Below are 18,036 nucleotides of genomic sequence, written 5' to 3' on the forward strand. Positions count from 1 at the left end.
AGGTGTCCCAACAGGTGTCCCAACAGGTGTCCCAACAGACAAGACGAACCCAGGTGTCCCAACAGGTGTCCCAACAGACAAGACGAACCCAGGTGTCCCAACAGGTATCCCAACAGACATGACGAACCCAGGTGTCCCAACAGGTGTCCCAACAGACAAAACGAACCCAGGTGTCCCAACAGGTGTCCCAACAGGTGTCCCAACAGACATGACGAACCTAGGTGTCACAGCAGGTGTCCCAACAGACACATGGTGTCCCAACAGACAAGACGAACCCAGGTGTCCCAACAGGTGTCCCAACAGACACATGGTGTCCCAACAGACAAGACGAACCCAGGTGTCCCAACAGACATGACGAACCCCACGAGTCCCTTGGATGGCACCGGGGGGTATAGGGGAGGGAGTTGAAGCAACAAACTTCAATCGGTCATCATAACATCGCTTATCGCCTCGTACGATGTAATCGCCACGTGTTTTTTGAGAGATGACGCTGCAGTTGCGAAACAACGCCTCGCCGAAGGGATACGGGCTGCAGGCGCCACGGTTTTAGCGAATCCATGCGAAATGTGTCCGTGCGCGCGGAGACACGCGCGATGGCACCAGGCCACAGCTTGTTACTCCGGCTCGTGCCGGCATTGTCTTTTGCGCCGACATAGGATGCCCCTGGGCGAACACCGTCTGAAACGAGCGCGCTTCTCCGTAACGACCAGAGCCCCAGGATACGATGCGCAGATGCGCACCCAGCACCATGGCACTGCCACCGCTCGCTCCCCCATGCCCGTCGTGGCAGTGAGCGTCTGTTTAGGAGTATGTTCGCCGCGATGTGGTGATACTAAAATATGCCGCACGGTGTAATGACACAATTTCAACTTGTAATGCGCTGCAGAGTATTCGCCTTCCCCGCCACAGACGAGCGGGGAAGGCAGTAACCACGCAGTGAGCCGGTGCCAACAATTGCCTAAGCTCTGCAGTTCTCTATGTGTTAAGGCGCTCTTCCCGCTCCAACCCAGCTTAAATATACGCTGCCAAGCCTGGTGGTGTTCATTCAGACGCTGTCTTTCTGACAGACCTGTTCTTCACCTGAGGACGGCTGCTTGCGTTGTGGCCGAAACGTCGTGAGAATAATTTTATTACGTTTTATTTTTATTATTTTATTATTTCCATTCTACGTGACTTTACCGAAAAAACCAAGAAGATGAATCCCTGCAGCCACGAAAGCTTTAAATCGAAATACAATTAAAGAGGGTTTACATATGGGAGGAAACTGAAGCACCCAGAGAATACCAATGCGTGCGAGGGGGAAACACGTTATCCCATACAGAGAGAACAGGTGGAGCCCACACTTGCTATACGACTCTCTCCTGGCAAACCAGGGCCACCTTGACACACGTGGAATGGAAGTTTCATAACATTTGTGTGATCCACGAACTCTCGCCCCCTTAGTGCTGGACTACAATTGTGTCCGTATGTATGTTGAACTTCTCTCGCGCCGTATGTAGCCAACCGTGCTAATCCGATGTGCGGGATCGGAGTTTCGGGCATTGTGTGACATCACCGCCCGGCTAAATGTCCACAACAATCATATCATTTGTTCTGTAACGGATTGCTATTTTTTGTAGAATTGTATTTCCCAAAAACATATTTCTTCAAAAATAAATTTTAAAGGTCACAAAAATCATTTAAGGTATAAATAAAAATGCTATTACCTTATACCAAGTGCTTTGTAAAACGTTTTCCGGATAGTTTTGATAGCGTGTTGATCATATGACGTCATCGTTTTCCGACGGCAACTGTGTTATAGATCGACAAGTTGCAATCAGTTGAGTGAACTGCAGTTGAAGAACATTCAGATATTCTTTAATCGTAAGTGCATCAAAGCACACAAGAAAGATGACAAAAATGTGAAAGACAATTTCAAAGTTATGGGAAACTGACATCGCGATAATGGTCATATCGTGAAATTGAATATCGTATCATGAATGCACCTGCTGGCACAGATGCTCAAGTTTACAGTAGTTTGGTTTTGCATGGTATATGACATGGGTGGTAATCCACGTGAAAATTCTAGATTTGAAGTTTTCGTGACTGCAAGGATTCATATTCTTAGTTTTTTTCGGTAAAGTCACGTAGGTAAAAAATTAAAATTAATAAAAGTAAAATAAAAATAAAATATTTTTTATTTTATTTTTATTTTACTTTTTATTTTACTTTTATTAATTTTAATTTTTTACCTACGTGACTTTACCGAAAAAACCTAAGAATATGAATCCACGTGAAAGTTTGTGTGAACGCCACCGTGCGTGCTGGTTACTCTGGCTGCGAATTGAATGTGTTTTTTTCTTTGTTTGAGGGCTCCTGGGATGGAGGTTTCTGAAAATGAAAAGCGCAGACAGCTCTCATTGAAAAGTGGAGGGAATTGTCCTAGAGGGATGAAAATAAAATCAGATGTGGCAAGTCTTCCGATTCAACCGCAATGAGAAACAGACAAAATCGTTTTCTGTTAAACAAGAAGTAGTAATGAACTCAAAGTGCCAGATTTTATTCCGAAATCTCAAATTTTTCCAATTAATAAATTTTTCCGACAACTACATGTTTAAATGAAGGTCATAACTAGCATCTGTGTGTTTGCGCGCGTTGGCTTAACAACCTCAGAGTAAACACGTTGAAACATTTTTCGCGTTCGAGACTTCAAAACCTCGTAGCTACAATCGGAGACAATATCACTCCAGCCCGATTTCACGCTCCGGGGCTCCAAATGTCACTCCGTGCATAACGTTTGTCAAAAACAATTTGTTATTTTTAATATGATCTCTGGACACTTTCCTTTTTTCTTTCTTTCTTTATTTATGTATTTCTTTCTTTCTATCTTTCTTTCTTTATTTCTTTCTTTCTTTCAAAGACACTCGTAAACAGCGACTAGAATGTGTGCCGCTGCTGTTCATGTTTCCCTCATCACATGCTCCTGGCGTTCGAGCTCATTGATGTGCAATGGCCCACCCCCCACCCCCCCAAAAAACTGCATTGCTCTCCCGCCTACTCTGATGAGTCCGGTGTGTCTGATGTGGTCGATGGACCCTTGTCAGAATATTGCAATGTATGATGTGAAGGAAGTGTGTTGTGGAATAGAACATATATATGTAACCGCAATGCCCATCATGGACTCATCTCCATGATGTGTCTTCAATCACGTCTCACCATACTCTCATCTCTCTTCCTCCGTCCTGTCATCCCATAGCCCTCTCTCTCTCTCCTTTCAAATAAAAAACAACCCTCCCTCTCCCTCCTTCTCCCCCTTCAGTCTCAGTTGATGTGAAATCGCATCTTGAGATGCAATCACACTCGTGTATTGTACAATGCATTGCATATGTGCAGAGTATAAAGTCACAATGCCCCGGTACTGACAATGATCTTAACCACGTGGATGCTCTACCCCACAATTTCCCTCTTTAGTCTCTCATGGACCCAGATGATGGCACTGCCACCCATGTGAACTGTCTTTTAAATCAACGCGACCACAGGGAGATCATGCAAACTACAAATATGCAGAGTGCCACTGTGGCGAGATGTTAACTACCTCGCCTAGTATACAGGAGGGCGTGGGTTCGATTCCCACCCTGACGCCTGTATGTTTGGAGTTTGCATGTTCAGCCCGTGGTCACGTGGATATTTTTCCTGAGTCTTCCGCTTTTCCCTACACATTTAGAAACATGCGTTTAAAGTATTTGGCTGCTATAAATTTCCACGTGAAAAGCCACTTCGGTGAGCTATCATTTGTGGCCAGGTCGCTTCTGAAAAAGACCTATATAGCTCAATGGGCCTTACCTTGTAAAATAAAACGTTATTTTTTTTTTATAGTTTCAATAAATATGAACACCCATTTTTCTGAATTAACCATGATAAATTTGAATTGACTGTGCCCGATGACCAAATCACCCGCAATGTTCCGGATTTCGTCACATCTCGGAAGCGAAGCAGGCTATGTATATATTTGTCTGGATAGTGCTGGGATGTGTGACCACAGTGCATGATAACGGGTGTTACCGTCTGTGGGGCTACGTTGTGGCCAGCAGAGATAAATGCAGCGACGTCAATTGTTGCCGACCCGCAGTGACCAGCGTCAAGCGTGATCAAAGAGTCCCCACGACCCACACGGCCAACGGGGAGGGCCCTCATCCAGCAGTGGATTGATTCAAGGGCTGTTCCTCTACACGTGTGTGCATGAACAGCCCAACGATCAGCACGGCGGAATACGTACGGTGCGAAAGAAGTTCAACATACATACGGACATGCGTTGACCGCGATTGTTACATGCGAAACGGTGAGGAATCTGAATGGACAATGGCTCTGAGGTTCCTGCAGTTGAAAAAAAGAGATCTAACCTACAAAGGCGTGTGGCTGCTGAATATGTAAGCTCAGCATTTTAAACATTTTAGTCGTAGTTTAAGTCTAGTCGATGACAAATCTGCGTGAATTTGGTCAAATCTTTATACAATGCAGTACAGTCATTCCCTTAGTCCAGTCAAAATGTACCCCCCCCCCCCAGCACATATCGTCAGATCCGATAATCATAGAGCTCGGTAATGACATTTTTTATACAAATATAGCCAATTGCAATTTGTGGTCCTCTCCACTGCACTCCGGTCTTTAATGATGTGACCAAGTTATCTCGGTCTGCGTCTCCATTAAGGCTCGTTAATGTTGTCTCATCATCATCAGTCGTGCTTTGGTGGGGGGGGGGGGGGTTAGTCGTAATTATTGTCACGCTTGATGGGGTTTCGTCCACTCATTCTCATCGTTTAGTTAACGAAAAAAAAATGCGTTGCTTCATATCGTCGTCACTAAATCGCAAATTCAATCTTAACACCGGCCCAAACCTCCCCCTGCACCACCGGCTCGACCAAACCACCGCTGCCGCCAAATGCATTCGTCTCGAGCCTTTGTCCCAAAAACACCGCAGCCAAACCGCAGTGGCTGAATTACAAGGCCCTTGGTTGTGCCGCGTCAGCTCCATTTGCGTGCGGTGAACTGCGGCAATCAAAACGTATTCTAAGGTAATGACAACATCAACAGCAACAGCAGCAACATCGCACGCGATCATTTGTTGTCGCTCGTAGACTTGCAGCGTGAAGGGTTCCCAATTGCCTTAAAGCCAATGGAATGAACGATCCACAATGGTCAAATTTGCGTCAATAGAGTCCACGTTTTAAAAACGCTGCGTTACTAATGCAACATTAATAAACCACTTTATTTTAATAGCGATTAGAATCACAAGCATTTGCCACGAAGACACCGCGGTTACTTTTGTTGCAATCATTTTTGTAACAAATTTTCATTTATCATCATTGCATTATTGTCATCACTATCATCATCACTGTAGACAACAGCTGACATGATATTACACACATAAGACACCATTGGAACCTCCCTAGCCAGTAGCAAAATATGATTTTAAAAAAATGTACCCTTTTATCTGGCAACAAAACTGACACCTTTTTTTTTTTACAAGGAGTCATGTTTGCATTGACCACAATACCTGCGGTCAGAATGCAAACAAAAAACACAACTCTGATCATGTATGCACGTGCGCCTTTTGGCGTCATCTGGTCCAACACCATGTGAGACTAGGCTCTAAGAAAAGCTGTCTCGGGTGTGGACCAATCAATTTCAAGGACAGTGCATACATTATCAGAGTTGTGTTTTTTGTTTTCATTCCGACCGCAGGTATTGTGGTCAATGCAAACATGACTCCTTGTAAAAAAGGTGTCAGTTTTGTTGCCAGATAAAAGGGTAAAAAACCAATTATGATATTGCACACATAAGCTCAATAAATTGTCTATGCTGTTCCTGAACCAAGAGAGTTTTCTCATGGGCATTTTCCAGCTCTCAGTTTTTACGACGGCTTTCGCTCAGCGCTCGCACGGAACATTTCGAACAGCTCCCGTTTCACATTCATTACACGCCCAGCGTCTTCCCGCGAACGCACTCTAGATTTTGCATTTCTTCCGGTTTGCTGACTAGCTCACCCTTAGGCGAGTTTCTTATCCGACACCGTTTGAGACCGTGCCATCAGCGTTAACGAGCTGACCAGTCAGGGTCGATAATGGAGCCTCCGTTCCATTCAGTTTGGGGATTCGGCTGTGCACAGGAAAACTCGCAAACGCACGCACGTACGGACACAACATGATAACCAGACACTTACACTCTGCACTGCCATGAGAACGAATGCAACAGACATCGCACAGTGGATTTAATGCGATGTTAATTTTGCTCAATTCCTTTTCAAAGTTCGTTAATTGACAGTCGTTCCAAAAAAAAACTTTTTAGGTCTAGGTATTGTTATTAGTAAGCTGTGTGGTATATTTTGCAGTTATTCGGTTAGAATATTTGTAGTTTTCATAAACTACGTGCGGCGGTCCTCGGATGGACAAACAGATGGCCACAGACATAAGTGGCATATCTGACTCGCTGGAGGAAGGTGTAGGTGGATATGTGAAAAGTAAGATATGTGAACTTGGATTAAAAAATACAGTTAAACTGTCACGCACAAATTTGGGACTGGACAAAAAAGTGCAGACTGCCGTACACACGGGAAAATGGTTGATATGATTTAGAATTAAATAAACTGAATATTTTTTTTATTTTACCGGGGTAAGGCCCATTGAGCTTTATAGCTCTTTTTCAGAAGATACTTGGCCACAAATGATAGCCGCATCACTTCTACGTAACAAAAGGCTCACTCGTATTTACACGCACCTTTACATCATCCGCACCTAGTTTACACAACAAAGGCTCATTCCTAACAGCGTGCTTTAGCCGCACCGAACCTCACAATAATAAATCCAGGTGCCTGCCTGGCTCCTCCCACCCTCAAACAGTATATATACAAGGACTGTTTTCTTGGAATTTCTCTCACTTGATACAGCTATCGTGCTGTGACGGTTCCATCTGAAGACGGAAGCTTGTGTTGCCTCTGAAACGTCGTGATTTTTATTTTATTTTTTATTTTACTTTTATTATTTTAAATTTTTACCTACGTGACTTTACCGAAAAAAACCCTAAGAATATGAATCCTTGCAGTCACGAAAGCTTCAAATCTAGAAAGACACAAATTATAGGTCAACGAAGTGGCTCATCACATGGAACATTCACCGCAGCCAAATACTCCAATCGCACGTTTCTACACCGAAGTACGCAAATACATATCCACGCAGCCACGGGGAGAGAGACATGTACACTCCAAATATACAGGTGTCAGGGTCGGGATGGAACCCACGATCCCCTATATACCAGACGAGGTCGTTAACATCTCGCCACTGCAGCATCGAATGAATGTACACGAGATTAAGAACCTATCACTGTGCGCGATGAGGTTGGATCACACAAAAACTGCTCTTGGTTTATTGTTCAGGATGGGCATGCGATGGTCGGATAAGCGATGCACCGTAATCAATTTCCAATCTGGCCCGAAAACTTTCAAAGATGTAGGTAATTGTTTTGGCAAGCTGTGTGAAACGTTTTTTTCAGCAGCCACCATGGAAGATTGGTCATTTTCATTAATAACGCATCAAGTGTCCAAGGATGGGCAGGCAGGCAGACAGATGGCCACAGCAATAAGTGGTCCATCAGCTCTGCTAAAAAGCTATCGGTGTTCCGTTACGCCAAGTGGTGTCAGCCTCGATCTACCCTATTCGGGAAGCTCATTTTCCAGTGCAAGGTTTTGCCATCAACTTAGAGATTCCTATAGGCACACACGACCTTTTAAATGCTTCTAATTTATGCCGGGTTTACTCGCTTTAAAACACACGCTATTAAAATTGTTCCCAAGCGAGGTTGTTGGCTCGACTGGGTTAATGATTCACGTAAGGGTAATGAAGCAGCTTTTGCAGAGACCCAATTAAGCCAATGAAAAGCACTTTCTCGGCGGTTTGAGCATCCGACTATGGCACAGACCAATGACAAAGGATCTTCTTCCTCGTGTCTCCTGTCCAACCTATACTGGTGGCCTGTGTAGGGCATCTCAGCTGATCCGTGGTTTGCTTCTCGTGACCAAACACACATTGGTCGGTTGTGTAGAAGCCCCCCCCCCTCCTCCCCCCCACATGAATTCGTGAGAGCTGCATTTGCTGAGACCTACTCTTAGTCTGTTTAGACTCCGCCACGTGAGCCACGTGGACTTGGAACCAGATGCGAGCTCCTCGCTGGGGCTGATTCCTCGCCAGCTCCATGAAGCAGCAGTGTTGCTTGACTTGTTCCCCACTCTTTTTGCCAGAGGGAAGTTCTGCAAGAGGGAAGTTCTGGCACATTACGGTGATGTTTCTCGACGAGAGACGACGGTGGTGCTGGCTGATGGCCACGTAGCGGATGGTGAACGTCCCACTCTAGGACTTGCCCGTTGTGGCCACCTGCTACTCTCCTCCTGATGCTAGGCAGGGAAGAGGGGTGGCTCTCAGGCACCCTGTTATGATCCTACACGTGTCATTTTGGGCGGTGTCGACATGTTGACTCTGGGTTGAGCGCTCCCAGGTAACGCATGCATATTTAGCCACAAGGGAAACAACGCGCTAAGGCAGCGGTGCGTGGAGTGGATGGATGTGCTCCCCTCTTTGAATTTACGAGCTTTCGCAGAATGTGTGTTGACCTTGGCTTTGGTATTTAAAGTGTGCTTTTTGTAGCTGTGTATACAATCCAGTGTTACCCCGAGGTACACCGGGTGACTCTGGTGTTCGAGGCTCTGGTCTCCACAGGTGACATTCAGGTGTAGCTCTGCATCCCGGTTTCTCAGGTTGAAGGCACAGATTTGTATTTTACTTGGGTTGGGATTGAGATGATCATTTATGTAGTATCTTGACATCTCGTCCAGTGCCCTCTCCGGGATTTTCTCTGTGTCCTCGAAATTCCTCTGCCGTGTGGTGCTACAAAGATCGTCAGCATAGATGAACCGCTGACATTCAGCAGGTAGTGGCTTAATCGTTGGAGTAGATATTGAATAAATGTGGGTTGAGTACACTACTTTCGTGGAAAGCCATTCTTTTAGAAACGCCATTTTGCTTTTCTGCCCGTTTAGTTCCACGTAGAAGCGTCTGTCCTCTAGGCTAGCAATGGTCTGGCTAAGGTCTAGGTCGCCGGTCATGAGGTATAGTTTGTGAATCAAAATGCGTTGTTGAACAGTGTCATATGCAGCAGATATATCAACAAACGCATGGACCCGGTGATCAACTTCTGTTGGAAGCCATCTTCGACGTGCTATGTGAGGTTTAGTAGTTGGCCAGGCACGGGCTCGGTCGGGTCTGTAAGCCCGCTTGGTCTCGAATGAGTTTGAGATATACCAGGGGCGAAATTCGTTGCAGGCTAAGACGTTCGTTAGCTTGTAAGTGATGCGAAGGAGGGACATCGGTCTACAGCTTTTCTTGGTAATGAAAGATCTTTCCCTGGTTTGGGCAGAGCTATGATTCTTGCCTTCATCCATACCGATGGTATCTGTTAACTCGTTATACACGTGTGGAATAAGGTCAAGGAGCGATTGGTTTGCAATGGTTCCTCGGTGTTGTATCATCTCAACGAGTAATGGCAAGGATATTCAAGGGAGACCTGGGAGGCCATATAACGAGAAGACAAATGCCAGTGGCGCATTGTGGTCGTCACAGGCCCTGGCACAAGGAATTACCTAGTCCCGCTCTTCAATTTCTCACCTCTTTGTAGCTCGGCGCCTGGGGCCCTCTGACCCGGAGGCCCTAGGTGCAGTTTCAGTCACCTGCACACTCGATACCTACACCACCGACCACTGTTATAAATAGCTCAGTTTTTATTTATTTTATGACATGTCTTTGTCAATCCACTGCTGGATGAAGGCATCCACATGCCGTGTGGCACCTATGGGCGTTGTTGGTCCACACTACAACGTTGCTGGTCAGTGCCGGTTCATGTATCACTCACCACTGACGTTGGCATTGGCTAGTAATGCAACTCAGGTCACGTGGTTCATGGTGGGGTGATGTGGACCACTACGCCACTGCTCTGCGCTTTGTTCTTTTATCTGTAAGTGATACAAAATATAGAAATTATTTGGAGAAATTACACTGCACACAATGGCTTACTCTTGAAAATGCCATCAAAGGGATTGTAATTGAGCAGCTGGCCTGCTTATCTCTATTCCCATTAAATAGTAATGTGACTTGCTTTATACAGCCGTCTGTATGATGATGCTTCACATGTTTTTTGTACAAAAAACAACTATAAACAGATATTCTAAAGCAATTGCGATGTAAATTACCACACAGCTCAGGGCACTCGCACAACCAGGCCGATCGGGTCGTCGCATGGTGTCGCAATGCGATGGAAGGTAAGAACTTTTACACCCCGATGGACATCTTGCAGGCCGTCCAACGACGTCAACAGCATTAAGGCGACATTTGTTAATCATCGCGACTCCAAACACCCATTCTATATGGGCTGGGACGCAATTTTGAAGAAGCAATTCAAGCAGATGCTAACCCCCTACACGTTCAACTACTTTTTTGAGATCATCTTCTTGGTTCTTTCGGTAAAGTCACGTAGAAGGGACATAATAAAATAATTCTCACGACGTTTCGGCCACAACGCAAGCAGCCGTCCTCGGGTGAAGACCAGGTCTATTGGGGAGACAGCGAGCAAGCAGACTCTGTCTTCTCGACAGACCTGTTCTCCACCTGAGGACGGCTGCTTGCGTTGTGGCCGAAACGTCGTGAGAATTATTTTATTATGTTTTATTTTTATTATTTTATTATTTCCCTTCTACGTGACTTTACCGAAAGAACCAAGAAGATGAATCCCTAGAGTCACGAAAGCTTTAAATCGAATTTTTTTTTTGAGATCGTTAACATGAGACACCTCAGCTCGACACCCGACAGTGAGGTCGTCCACGTCCCGCTAATCAAGCAGGAGAACGTCGAACTCGTCTGGCGATCGATTCTACATGATCTGTTCGGCGACAACGTAGACACGATCGAGCAGGGGATGTTGCAATCAATCCGTTTGCCGATATGCTCATGTCGGCAGCCTGATGTCGAAAAAATTGCTCTCGCTCCAAAAAAAATACTTTTCTATTTCTCCGGAATACCTGCCGTATTACCCGGCAATCACGAGCGAGATCAGATCCAAGATCGACGACCCGATTCAGCAAGCAGTCCCCACCAGCTTGTTTCGATCGACGCGACGACTGATCCGGACATAGCTGCGGCACCCAAGGCGAAACCTGGGCGTCCCAAGAAGAAAACGGTCGTCGCTCCGGGGCAGAAATCGATCCGGTACTTCTTTGCCAAACATTAACATAAAAATTCCGTTATCGAAAATTTCAACTTTGAATAGTGCATCGTGTACAGCTCGTCGAGATTAATCGACTGCCGCATCGCCGTCCATCAACAGTCTAAACATGACTGCATCACGGACATTATGCGCTATATGGTTCAACTGTTACTTTTACTGCCCGAGTAAGACTTAAAGATCACCCCTAATAACAGCTGATCCAAAAAGAGGATGATCCTGGTGACCCGAGTCACATCTGGGACTAACCATGAGTCAACAGCATTGGTGTTGATGCCTCTGCCCACACAACACTGACCAGGACAGACAACCACTCACAGTCATTCCCTTGTGCCTGAAGCTCACAAAGGTGGCAGGAGTAAGGGCTGAGACGTGTGCAGTAATGGGGGTCACATCACACCGGGAAAGGCCCTCTCACTCTGCGGGACATGTCTTCACTCTTTCCACACTGCACGTTCGGGTTGGGGATGTGTTGATGAGGAACCATTAGCACCCACAGTTTACTCTGCCACAAAGGAAAATATTACATATCAGAAGCTTAACATAATTTTACTCATACGAAGGAAATTTACTTTCGCTTATGTCGAAATAAAAAAAGCCAAAAAATTGTATTATAAAAAACAATAAAAAAAATATTGTGAAAAAATAAATTACCATCATTTTTTGCAACAACAACAACAAACTTGGTACCAATCTTCAGACGTGAAACAAACCAAAACAATTCAAAGGCCAACTCGACAAAGAAAATTGCATTCATTTGTTACATTCAGTCTTATTATCATTATTATTGTCATCGCTATGTCAAGGGGAGAAACGCGGCCGTGTAAGTGATTTTTTGTCTTTTTCTGGAAATGGCCATGGCAGGATAAAGACAGGGCAAGCGAGGCCTTCTCCATGGTGATGTAAACACAAGCAACCTCCGTATGTTATGGGCTCAAACAGATAAAATGACAGTTTAACACCGGTGTGTTGAAGCTTCAACACACCGGTGGGCTAAAGCAGTGAACTATTTGTCTTTTGTCAACGTGACACTTTTTTACTGATTGGCCGTGTCGGGTGGTGGAGGGTTACGACACCTTTATAAATAACGCGATCTAAACCCAAAAACGTTGCTTAAAGATACAATGACAATCCCGGAGCGTGCCATTTCCTGCGTGCCGCGTGTTCGTGGTTTGCGTGGCAGCATCATGACTTTGTGTTGAAATGTACTTGACATTTCAACATTGTTTTTCCTCGGCGATAAGTAAAAAAAAAATTAGCATCTCACAGGTGCTGTTTTTTTTAGGAAAAGCCTCTCAATCTGGTCGAGGAAGTGAACAGCAAAAGCAACTCTCTGCTTGCGTATTGATTTAGAAACGAGGAAAGCCTCGCAAAGACTCAAGGCTCCTTTTCAGGAGGGTCCTGCTCGAGATGCTTGGCCATCATCACAATCATTATTATTCATGCCACGCCTGCCACGCAGACGCTGATGGCACCAATGCCAGTGGGATGTGTGTACACCTGGAAAGGCATCAGAGTTACCGAAACAAAGCCCATGCTTGTGGAGACAGAACGAGCTTTCCACAGAGCCTGGACAGGAAGACCTATTTGCTGTACTGTACTGTGGTATAACTGGGTGCACCGCAGTTAGATGACCGGCGCAGTTATCAGCATGTTGGGGTAAAGTGTGGGTACTCCCATCTCTTCCAGGACTTCTAGCAAGCATGGAAGATCCGGCAACAAATTAACCCGTAAAAACAACGTTTTTCACTATAAATCCTTTATATGCGTGGTGGCTAGAGTCCTCTCTTCATCTGGCTTGAGATGGCTGCCACCTATGGGTCAGATGATTGCCTGCCACCATTAAGCAATTGGTAATTCAATATAATTTATTTTTCCTAAAAAGTGTAACATTTTGGAAAAAAATTCACAAAAATTCATTGTCACGCACAACGAGTCTGTGTGCAAAATGTCAGCTCGATTGGATCACGGGAAGTGGATAAAAAACGACCGAAAGATTTGCACGGTCGTAAGCGCGCAAGCAAGCAAGCAAGTGAACCTAATATAAAGGATTTAAAAATACCATCTGTTGCGAGGAGTTATCTAGAACTCCCTCTAGTGGAGGCCCTTCTGCCTACAGTGGCAAGAGTAAGATATTGCGGTGCTGCACCTTTAGCTTTCACTGCCTTCTGCAGGAACCCCATTGCTTGTCTCATACCCATCATGGCACCATCTCTGCATGATCCACCAACCTTGAAATCCAAGTTGCAGGATCACTGGCCCTGCACCCACCACTACCACGCTCGGCTAAGTTCACATCACCAACACTGAGCTGTAGGGACATCTCCTTCCTGGCCTTACGCAGGCAACGCTACTTCCGCTGGTCAGGCCACATGTATGTGTGTGTGTATATCATGGGACCTCCTTTGCAAGTGTCAAAATATAAGAATATGTTTTACCCTTTCTGTTAAGATGTTAAAACGCCGAACTGAAACCTTTCGCAAGGAATCGTGTCTGCATTAACCACATTTACTTGTGGTGAACATAAAAAACATGCTTTGATAGTATATGTATTGTCTTTGAAAATGATTGGGAGCCGTCCATAAATGACGTCACCCACCTGGGGGGGGGGGGGGTCAGACATTTGTGGCGATGTGTGACGAGGGGGGTGGGGTGAGAAATGTGACGTCACATCACAATGTGCAACTTGAAATAAATATAGACAACACGTTCTACTTAATTAAATAGACTTTTTAATAAATGTTTTCTCCTGCAACATCAGGGTGCAGCGCCACATTAAATACGCACATCAATGACAATAGTTTATAGCGATTTGAAGCATGTCTTTTTTGGGGGGGGGGGGGGGACAGGGACAGAGACTTGTGACGTCATATTTGACTTTTTGTGACGTCGTGTGACATGGGGGGGTCAAAAATCGTCCAAAATATCGTGACGTCATTTATGGACGACCCTTTGGTCCACACCTGGGACAGCGTTCTTTAGAGCCGAGTCTCAAACCGTGTTAGACCAGAAGACGCCAAAAGGCGCGTGTGTATATGTTGAACTTCTTTCACACCGTACGTAGCCACAAGCGCTAATCGCAGGTGCGCGGGAAGGGACAACACACGGAACACACAAAAAGCAGTCCGCGGTCAGGCACCGTCCTGGGGGATCAACAAAGTCTGAGTGCATAGGAGAGCTCCCGAGAGAGGCATCTTTTGCAAATGAAATCTGGAGCACCGTACAAACGCCCCTTCCATTCATATTCCATGGTCCAGATGACCGATTCCAATTGGGACCTCATCGCCCGCCAAGAAAAAAAAAAACCCCAAAAAACCCTGCAATTTGTTAGCATTTGGACGTCGCATTTTTCATCGCTCGAATGCTCGAAGGAACCGGCACGCGTGAGTGAAAATGCAGCCTGCACGGTGCAACGGCCTGGTAACGAGGCAGAAAAAGATGCACCGGTCCATGCGCCGCGAAAGACGCGCGGGGCGGTACAATACATTACCGCGGTATTGAGCTGTTGGGAAATTGCATTCTTTTGTTGCGGAGACGCGTCTGGTTGCTTAATCACGGCGCCGTGGGTGTGTGCGTGTGTGTGTGTGCGTGGGTGTGTGTGTGGGGTTGTGGGTGTGTGTGTGGGGTTGTGGGTGTGTGGGTGTGTGTGTGTGCGTGGGTGTGTAGGTGTGTGGGTGTGTAGGTGTGTGTGGGTGCGTGGGTGTGTGGGTGTGTGTGTGCGTGGGTGTGTGTGTGCGTGGGTGTGTGGGTGTGTGTGTGCGTGGGTTTGTGTGTGTGTGTGTGGGTGTGTGGGTGTGTGGGTGTGTGGGGTTGTGGGTGTGTGGGGGTGTGCGTGTGTGTGTGTGCGTGGGTGTGTGTGCGTGGGTGTGTGGGTGTGTGTGTGCGTGGGTGTGTGTGTGCGTGGGTGTGTGGGTGTGTGTGCGTGTGTGGGTGCGTGTGTGTGTGGGTGTGTGGGTGTGTGGGTGTGTGTGCGTGCAAGTAAGTCAGTGGGTTACACCTATCCCGGTTTATCATAAACCTAAAATAGCCGCTGAGATTGGATGCCATTTAAGAGTGTGGCTGGGAGGGAAAAAAATCCCATTTAATGGATTGTTTGACCCCCCCCCCCCGCTGCTGCCAAAAATACGAATGCAAAGATGCATTGATCGACTGAAGATTGCAAGCTGCTTTGCAAACTGTTATACAAGCATGATTTAGTTAGCTGGCTAGCAAGCCAGCTCCAATAATGGAGCTCTTCTCTTGGGCCAGAGATTTTTTGTATTGTGATTATCATGATGCTGAAAGAGTTCATTAGGCAAGCCTAGAGATATTTTACAATGCAAAGCTGATTGCTTGCGTGAAGGAAAGTTAGGTACAGGAGTAGCCCTGCAACTGATTGTTCACGGCACTGCGGGTGGAAAGGGCCACCACGATAGGGAGCTCAGAATCAGAATATTTATTCTGGAGGAATCCGATGAGCTATGAAGCTCTTTCTCATAGCTGTCCAACTCTAGAGCTCATCTGGTGGATATTTGGCCTACTCTTCCACAATGGTCAGCCATTATTGAAAGAGCTGTACCTACGGTTTAACCCACCACACGTGAAAAACGGGTTCATTGTGGCCTTTATTCTGCCAATTGAACAGAGGCAGGGGGGTTTGCACATTATTTCAAATGCCACGTTGGAAGCACAAACCAAGTGACCTATGGATTGCCAGTACGCTAACCATAGCACCACTCATAACCATGTCCAGTACGCTAACCAGAACACCACTCATAACCATGTCCAGTACGCTAACCATAGCACCACTCATAACCATGTCCAGTACTCTAACCAGACCACCACTCATAACCATGTCCAGTACGCTAACCATAGCACCACTCATAACCATGTCCAGTACTCTAACCAGAACACCACTCACAACCATGTCCAGTACTCTAACCAGACCACCACTCATAACCATGTCCAGTACTCTAACCATAGCACCACTCATAACCATGTCCAGTACTCTAACCAGAACACCACTCATAACCATGTCCAGTACGCTAACCAGACCACCACTCATAACCATGTCCAGTACTCTAACCAGACCACCACTCATAATCATGTCCAGTACTCTAACCAGACCACCACTCATAACCATGTCCAGTACGCTAACCAGAACACCACTCATAACCATGTCCAGTACGCTAACCAGACCACCACTCATAACCATGTCCAGTACGCTAACCAGACCACCACTCATAACCATGTCCAGTACGCTAACCAGACCACCACTCATAACCATGTCCAGTACGCTAACCAGAACACCACTCATAACCATGTCCAGTACGCTAACCAGACCACCACTCATAACCATGTCCAGTACGCTAACCAGACCACCACTCATAACCATGTCCAGTACGCTAACCAGAACACCACTCATAACCATGTCCAGTACGCTAACCAGACCACCACTCATAACCATGTCCAGTACGCTAACCAGAACACCACTCATAACCATGTCCAGTACGCTAACCAGACCACCACTCATAACCATGTCCAGTACGCTAACCAGACCACCACTCATAACCATGTCCAGTACGCTAACCAGAACACCACTCATAACCATGTCCAGTACGCTAACCAGACCACCACTCATAACCATGTCCAGTACGCTAACCATAGCACCACTCATAACCATGTCCAGTACGCTAACCAGAACACCACTCATAACCATGTCCAGTACGCTAACCATAGCACCACTCATAACCATGTCCAGTACGCTAACCAGAACACCACTCATAACCATGTCCAGTACGCTAACCAGACCACCACTCATAACCATGTCCAGTACGCTAACCAGACCACCACTCATAACCATTAGACAAAGGGCATCATCCGTGATCACTTGCGCACGTATATTCATACGGAACAGCTCTACCGAATTCAATGCCTCTTGTCGATAACGACGGCTGGCGTCTTACCACGATTGTGCACACCTTCGGCGCTTCCCCCTCGCACCCTCCCCCCTCTAAAACCCTGACCTTGTCGCCGATTACACTTGCCTTAGGAGCAATTGGTTATTAATGGGCAATCGTGCACGCGCACGCGCCCAGAGAAACTCCCTCTCCAGGGGGGATTCTCTGCGGGCTCGGGTTGCAACGATATTTAATCACAGGGCACGTCCGCCGGTGTCACAGCCTCTCCAATGCAGGCACAGATGTAACATCGGCCTTTCAACCACACCTTCCTTTTCCTAGAAGAAAGGGAGTTGTCGAGGTTATTTGCGCGGATGGCTACGTACGGCGTGAAAGAAGTTCAACGTACGTACGTGCACGCTGCCACTGTGTGGCAAGGGGCCACTGGTTCGATTCCATCTCCCGCGCTGGGCAGTTGCAAAGATATGATGCAAGTTTTTTGTTGTTTAAATCCCCCTTGCCGCCTCTGTCCAGCGAGCAGTGTAAACGAGCACAACCACCGCTTAGTCGATCGGCAGATCATGTGTGGTGGTGGTGGGGCAAAGTGGGAGGACTCCCACCTCTTCCAAGAAGTCTGGCCGCTGTGGACGAATAGGCCCAATATGCGAAAAAGAGGGGCTTCTTAGAAATTTCACGAGCGGAAGCCATGAAACCAGCAGCGGCACGAGAAGACAATTTCAGGGCTGCGCCTTTATCCTCACCTGAGGTTTGCCTCCGCCGCAGGTGAGATTGTTCAAGGTGATCGCGCGGAACACCCCGGGGATGCGATCGGTACATAAAGGGAAGAAACACTGTTACA

The sequence above is a fragment of the Lethenteron reissneri genome, chromosome 5 (assembly GCF_015708825.2).
Source record: "Lethenteron reissneri isolate LAM-NWPU_2019-01 chromosome 5, ASM1570882v1, whole genome shotgun sequence".
Lineage (NCBI taxonomy): Eukaryota > Metazoa > Chordata > Hyperoartia > Petromyzontiformes > Petromyzontidae > Lethenteron > Lethenteron reissneri.